Source organism: Myotis brandtii, unplaced genomic scaffold (assembly GCF_000412655.1).
Source record: "Myotis brandtii unplaced genomic scaffold, ASM41265v1 scaffold351, whole genome shotgun sequence".
NCBI classification, from domain to species: domain Eukaryota; kingdom Metazoa; phylum Chordata; class Mammalia; order Chiroptera; family Vespertilionidae; genus Myotis; species Myotis brandtii.
Genome location: NW_005363502.1, coordinates 1,648,176 through 1,656,480, shown reverse-complemented (window position 1 = coordinate 1,656,480; position 8,305 = coordinate 1,648,176).

Sequence of the window (8,305 nt, the reverse complement as noted above, 5' to 3'; positions counted from 1 at the left end):
TGTAAATATAATATTTATATAACATAAAATAGAGAAACTATAATAAAATAATATTTAGCAATGAATTTATCTGCATTTCTAATTTACAAATCTCTATGATATATTTGCACATTCCAAAATATCTTAATATTTTCCTCCATAAATAGGAATGTGTTTCTATTACTTACAGGTCACACAAATCATTTTGTATCTGGCAATCTGTTGAAAAAGTGTAGGTCTTATGAAATAAAAGATGGACATCTACCCAAAAAAATGTCACAGAAAATTGAAGAGTGTAATTTGAGATACCAAAATATGAAAACCCTTCTGCCATTTTAAGATTAAATTGATAAACTGAAAGGAGTAAAAAAAATGTACTTTAACTAGTATTGACCCAAAATTCCTAGCTGCTATTTTGACTGATGTAACTTTTATAAAAATTACAAATGCCTATAGTTGTATTTTCTTGTATCCTTAAAAGCCAGTGACCCCATCGTTAATGAAAAATACTGAAAACCAATTAAATATAAAAATCATAAGCTGACTATTGATAGAAAAATATAAGAGCTTGACCTTAACCAGCTCTGTAGGAAAATAATGTGTCTTTTCATTAATTTCTTTTTCATAGAAGACAATGATTACAATTATTTTGTAGAAGAAGAAAAATTAAATGTTTAAACATTTTGCAACTTTCACCCTTATTGGAAAGGATGTTTTTATCTTTTATCATGCTTTTCTTAGCTTAAAGCATCTTGTCTCTTTCCAAAGCAATACTTGACAGCTGATATTTTCTTTTTACTTCTACTTCAACAGTTAATTGCATATTTACAATCTTTCAATCAAGGGGAAAAGAGAAACAGATTAGAAAAATTTTCTATCTGTCAACAGAGCTATGTACTATAATGAAACATCTACTCATTAAATATAGAGAACTTCATGGCATCAATAATAAGTGTTATAAGGGCACAAAGGTATTATTAATTCTGAAGGAATGCAGGACTATAAAAACAATAAGTCATTTTGACAGTTGCTATGAAGACTATTACCAAATGCTATGTTTACTTGACTAGCTCAATTTATAAAACAAGACCTACAAAAAAAATCTACAGTTTAATCAATTGAGATGTGCTATTATAAACAACTGCTAATGGACTGAAGCTTTGCTTCTCTTCTTAATGATTGAATTGTGACTACATTTTTAAAAATTAGGGTAATTACTAGTGTGAGCAGTTTTGTGCATTTTAAGAGAAACTTAAATCAATGAAATAAAACTGTAGAACAGATTTAATGAGAACATAAATGTTTCTTTTTAAGTTAAATTAAACTAAAGATGCAAGTCTCTTTAAATACAGTATGTGATTATCTTTTCAGGGAGAATTCACAAAGGTATTTGTTTATCATGCAAATTAAGAAACAATAAAGGATTTAAATCCCCAACCATAATCATTGATTAAATTTCTTTGTAGATCTCATGAAAATTCAATTCAGATTCCTAGGAAAAAGTATTGATTGGATTTTTAGTTAAAAGAAAAAATAGTTGAAGGATTTGATCATCTAAATAATCTTAGACATTAGACAATGGATTGGACTATAGTTTAGGAAAAGATACTGTTTCTTAAATTTTTATTTGATTTTATTAATTCATGTGGAAAATAGATTTCACTGACATCATTAACTTTTTTAAAATTCAAATTATTTATTCTTGCATTCATTCTACAAATAAATGTTGAAGTCATTCTTTTGTATCTCTGGACTTTTGTAGGCAGTAAAGATCAAGGATTACACTGAAAAATACATACTTGATTTACAGTCCTATGAATTGATTTATAAATTTTTTCATAACATTTACATGCCTGTGCCCATTTGTAGATGTGTGGGTGTATGTGTATAAGCAGTCTGTGTATGTAAGCACGTATGTCTGAATGGATGTGTATATGTATGAATTCATGTGAAAATGTGTTTGAGGGGGTATGTGTTGTACATATGTGTTTGTATGTATGGGTAAGTATAAGGAGTCTGCAATGAAGGGGCTAGACCAGCCAAGCCTACAGATGAGCAACACTCCTTTGGAGGTCAGAGGAGAAATAACTGGAAGTGGAATCAAAATTGAACAGGATGGAGGAAAACAGACACAAAATAAAAAGTTCAGATAAAGCGGGGGAAAGAAATAGAGCTAGGAAAACTCAGGAAGCAAGCAGCATATTTTTCTAACATTATACTAAAAGATAAATCAGGGAACTTTGAAAAATCAAAAAAGCCAACTGAAGAATAGATAAATCTCCCATGCAGAAGAATTCCAAATATTTTGAGTACATATTCCACCCTGAAGGAAGTAGAGCATAACTATGTGCTCAGTACACAACTTCCTTCTAAAAACTATAACATGGGAAGGACAGAAAAAGAGTATATTTACAGTAAAATAACTAGATAAACACTATCTCAGCCAGATGATCAAGGTCAGCATCATTAGTAATAAATCATCATGATCTATTATACTTTGGTATGAGGTGATGAAAATAGCACTTTGCCTCTATAATCTTCCTCCCAGAAGCCCTCAGTCTACATGATAAAAACAGCCCTAACTGGTTTGGCTCAGTGGATAGAGCATTAACCTGCAGACTGAAGGGTCTAGGGTTCTATTCCAGTCAAGGGCACATGTCCAGGTTATGGGCTCAATCCCTAGAAGTAGGCGTGCAGGAGGCAACCAATCAATGATTGTCTCTCATCATTGATGTTTCTATCCTTCTCTTCCTCTCCCTTCCTCTCTGAAATCAATAAAAATACATTTTAAAAAATAATAAAAATAAACATGAGAAAAACACAAGATAAATCCCAATTGATAGGCAGTTTATAAAATACTTGACTAGGATCATCAAAACTGTCAAGGTTGTCAAAAACAAGAAAAGTCTGAGAAACTGTCACAGCCAAAGAAGCCTAATGTGACATGATAACTAAATATAATGCAGTATCATCCTAGAACAGTAAAATAACATTAGGTTAAAAAAAAAAAGAAAGAAAGAAAGGAAAAAGAGGTCCCACGCTAGCTATTCCCAGTGTCTTTTTCATAAAAATGTCATCTCTTACCTCATGCTCCAGACTTTCCTAAAATCTATCAAACAAACAACATCTGGCCTCTACTTACCCCATACATCTGCTCTGGATAACTGGCCACAGGCCTGACACTAGCAGCAGCTGGCCTTGGTTGACCTCTCTTGGATACCTCCAAGCCCAACACAAGTAGCAACCATCTTCAGATTGCTCTATAGCTCCTTGTCAGTAAACCCAGGCTGAACACAGATGGTGGCTGACCTTGCACTTCCCTGGAGACACCAGAGCCAGTGCCCTCAGTGGACAGCTGCAGACCATTCCAGATTATCACCTTACTACCTCCACAAGCTACACATTCAAGGGGTGAACTCGGCAGGTACCAAAGCCCAAGTGAAGCAAATCCTGCTCCATAGGGTTGATCCCTGCACAGAGGCTCCTCCTCTGTAGTAGCAGCCAGTTCCTGCAGACAATTGGCCTAAGGATCAATTCCCCACAGTGATGTGCCAACAGCAATCAAGGCTCAACTACAATTGACAGGGCACACAGCCCACATAGGAATATACCTGAAGCTCCCAGCTCTGCTGACTGGGGAGGATGCACCACTGGATCCTACCAGACAACTGCTATAGAAGACCACTCTACCAAGTCCAGGAGACATAGTGGCTCTACCTAATACATAGAAACACAGGAAAATGGCCAAATGAGACAAAGAAATAGGTCACAAATACAAAAAAAAATTTAAAAAGAAGGAGAAATCTCCAGATATAGAGTTCAAAACAATGATTATAAGGATGCTCAAGCAACTTAGTGAGAACATCAACATTATAAAAAATGACATGAAAACCATAAAAAAGAACCAATAACAAATAAAGGATATTCTAACTCAGCGGTTCTCAACCTGTGGGTCGCGACCCCTTTGGCGGTCGAACGACCCTAAGACCATCCTGCATATCAGATATTTACATTACAATTCATAACGGTAGCAACATTACAGTTATGAAGTAGCAACGAAAATAATTTGATGGTTGGGTCACAACATGAGGAACTGTATTTAAAGGGCCAGAAGGTTGAGAACCACTGCTCTAACTGAAATGAAGAATAATTTATACGGAATCAACAATAATGTAGACAAAGCCAAGAATCAAATCAGCGATTTGGAATATAAGGAAGCAAAAACCAATCAATCAGAACAGCAAAAAGAAAAAAAAATGAAAATATTGTAAGGAGCCTCTGGGACAACTTCAAGCATACCAACATTTGCATCATGGGGGTGCCAAAAGGAGAAGAGAGTGAGCAAGAAATTTAAAACCTGCCCTAACTGGTTTGGCTCAGTGGATAGAGCGTAGGCCTGTGGACTGAAGGGTCCCGGGTTCGATTCTGGTCAAGGGCATGTACCTTGGTTGCGGGCACATCCCCTGTGGGGGTTGTGCAGGAGGTAGCTGATCGATGTTTCTCTCTCATCGATGTTTCTAACTCTCTATTCTTCTCCCTTCCTCTCTGTAAAAAAATTAATAAAATATTTTTTTAAAAAGAAATTTAAAACCTATTTCAAAAAATAATGACGGAAAACTTGGGAAGGAAATAAACATACAAGTCCAGAAATCACAGAGTTCCAAACAAGATGAACTCAAAGAGGCCTACACCAAGTCACATCATAATGAAAATGTAAAAGGCTAAAGACACAGAGAGAATCTTAAAAGCAGCAAGAGAAAAGCAGTTACTTATCTAGAAGGGAGTTTCTATAAAATTGTCAGCTGATTTCTCAACAGACACTTTGCAGGCTAGAAAGGATTGGCAAGAAATATCACTTCAAAAATTAAGACTAAACTAGAAGTAGCACAGGGGAATAAACACAGATAATGCCGTAAGTGAAATGGAGACAAAAAGGGGAAAATATTTAAAAAGCAATATAGAAGACTGTGGGAGAAGAAAAAAAAAACTTTCTTCTAGCCTCCTAGATTCTCTGACTGGGCCCTGTAAATGAGACTAACAAAAGACAGATTAGCAAGAGAAAAACAAACAGAAGTTTATAAACGTGTGCACTGTATATTTATGTGAGACAACTCAAGGATGAGTAACTCAAAGGGGTGGTTAGAACTTGAGGCTGATATAGCATCAGAAAATAAAAGAGAATAAATGTTTTGACAAAGTGACAAGACAAAGAAAAAGCATTTTAGACTCCCAAAGGCTGCAAATGATGGAAAGATCAATATATGGGGAAAACTAATGGAGTAAAGTTTGTTTGTGCAAGTCCATCTCAGTGCCAACTTTCCGTCTTCTTCATGGCCAAAACCCTTCCCCAGGAGAGATTTATGGCAGTCCTAATTTCTCAGAATTTTCTGCTTTTAGTCAGATAAAGGAAGCTCCAGGAAAGCTTTTTTTCTACATCTATTGATTCTCAATTATCTCCAGCTCTAAGTAATTACTATGCCAAAGTAGCATATGTTGAGGTGGCATATTCTGGTCCCCTATGAGATATAAAAAGATTGAAGGAAAAGTGAAAAATACTTAAAGTAGGCAAAAACAACAGTAACAACACAGTGTATGGGTAATAGAAAACACTGGGCGGGGCGGGGGGGGGGGGGGGGGGGGGGGGGGAGCCCAATAATTATTATGTTGAAATTTAAGTGAACTTGCCTGAAGTTAAAAAAAATCAAACTACATAGTGATGAGTATAGCACATACATGACAATATATACCAAGGCAGATTCTAGTAAAATTACCAGACTTTATAAATCAACCAACAAAAAAACCTTTGGACAAGTAAGCAGAAATAGCAAAGTACTGATTAAGAAAATTATATTATCATCAGCCAGTTCAACAGCAATACTTTACACTAGAAGAAAATGGAACAAAATATTTGAAATACTCAATGAAAGAAAATAGTCAAGGACTTTAAGAAAACCCTCAATTTTTCAATTTTCAACCCAGAAAAGTTGAACTTCTACCAACATTCAGGAAAGTCAGAGATAATAATGCCCTATGATTGCTTACTGAAAAAATCAACAAGAGAAAAAGCTTTAGAAACCAAAATGAGTAAAAAGACTTTGACGTAAGGATTAATAGTGAGTTGTTGGTAAATTTAAGGATACATGAGGATTAAAATAGAGTGGCCTGTGAAATGGTTCTATGATTTTGAAACTATATATATATATATATATATATGCATAAAAATGAGGAGAGATGGGGAACTCTGTGTTCAGATCAGTTCAGGTAATAGACCTATTGTTATAATGGGTTGTGAATTAATGTGGGATAAAACATGAGTAATTATCATGTCCTGTGTCTTTCAGAACCAGAATTTTTGGTATAGCAGAAAGGTAGAAAGTGTAATAAAGGATGTTAAATAAACCACTCAAGGAGAATCTGATGAATAAAGCTTAATATAAAAAAGAGATGGTCAAGCCTAAACTATAATGTCAAATTCTAGGACAGCTTGAATTTTGAAACTGGGACTTGGGCCCTGACAGGAAAGCTCCAAGAACATGTCTCTTTTTCTGCTTAGACCATGAAGGAAGGCCTGCAAGACAGAGAGTGAGAGTAGAGCACCATTTCTTCCATTCTTGTTTCATAAAATCAGCCTTGCTTTGGGCAAGCCCCAGTCATGAGGCTTTACTCCTTTGGTCTTGGCAGTGGAATTGCCAGAGGAAAAGAAATCTTTCATTTTGAATGGAATAACTGGAAAAGGGGCCTCCTGTGCTCCAAACATATGTCCCCCCTTTCTCATATTGATTTGCTCCAAGCAGATCCAGTAGAGAAATACGTGATGGTACAGGAAGGCTAAAACCCATCAATCTAGCCAGAAAACCAGAAAAAGAGGCTTGTCAGGATCAGAGAATCTAGGGAAATCAGGCATAGAGGGGAGTGGAGAAAGGTAAAGTTTGCGTGTGAAATCTCAGGCTCCTCCCCAGAGCATGTGCAGAATTCATCCAAATCAACATAGCGAAGGTTTTGAGAACAAAACTACAGTGTATACCATAGCCCAGGTTCCATACTGGCCCATGGATTGGGCACCAAACAGTACTTCAAAGACATGGAAAACTAAACTGACATTAGAACCATAGCCCACAGAAGGTGGCTTGTGGTTGGAAACTAACTGGATTGATTGCACATAGTCCGAAGAAAGACAACATTCCCCCCCCAAAATTGTAGCAGAACCTAAACTCCCATAACACAATATTGAAAATGCTCAGGATACAACCCAAAATTACTCAACATACAAAGAACCAGCAAAAGCTAAACAACTCTAAAGGGAAAAGGCCATCAACATATGTCAAATCTGAAATGACTCAGATATTGGACTTCCCACACAAAGTCTTTAATGTAGCTATTTTATCCATGTTCTATGAAGTAAGGGTGAACACTGGTCAGGTCTAAGGAAATATTTTGGTCATAATCTATGAATGAGGTCCAAGGTAACCTCAGAATTCACTTGTTATAAAGGACTGACATCAACAAAAATGGCAAAGTAGGCAGCTCCAATAGCCTATCCCTCCACACAAACAGAAAAACTCAAGCAAAACCTATCAGAATCAACTGTCAGAACTCTGGGAAACAGTCAAAGATTTATTGCAACCAAGTGAATGCTGAATCCAAAAAGGTGACTTTAAAAAGGTAGAAAAGTTTTGTGGCATTTTTGTTTGCCCTTGCCCCACTCCCTCCCCAGCTTAATGGTAGTCTTGAAGACAACAGCCTGCATTACCAATGTGAGACCCAGGTCCCTGGTCCCAGAGCGAGCAGAGCAGATTTCATTTGCAAAGAATTGTGTTTTTATGTTCCAAACTGTTTGGGTACTACCTAAATACCTATAGTTATAAAGGACTTATCTTTGTATCACTTAACTGGGAACTTACCCAGGGCAGAAAAACAATGGGCATTCCTTAAAACATTGTTAAGCAAATAACCTATAAGCTGCCTGGGGCTAAAGACTATGATTGAGGCATACAATGGGTATAAAGACCTGGGGAAAGTTTCTTTGGGAAAGGAGGACATTTAAAAACATCTGTGTATACTGGGGAATTTAGAAAGCCACATACATGCCCAGGGCAGTAGGCGAGTAGGTGTACTCAGGAAAGACCTGAGAAGACTTCCAGCTTTTACTTCTGACTGATCTCTAGACTCTGAGCAGGCAGGAAGTAAAGGCTAAGGCAGATGCAAACAGGATGACTAAGTGTTGAAGAAGCACCTCCAGCACAGAGCCAATCTGCAAAGACTAGAGAGTAGGACAGGTTTCTCTCTCTCCTCTCTCCTCTCTCCTCTCTCCTCTCTCCTCTCTCCT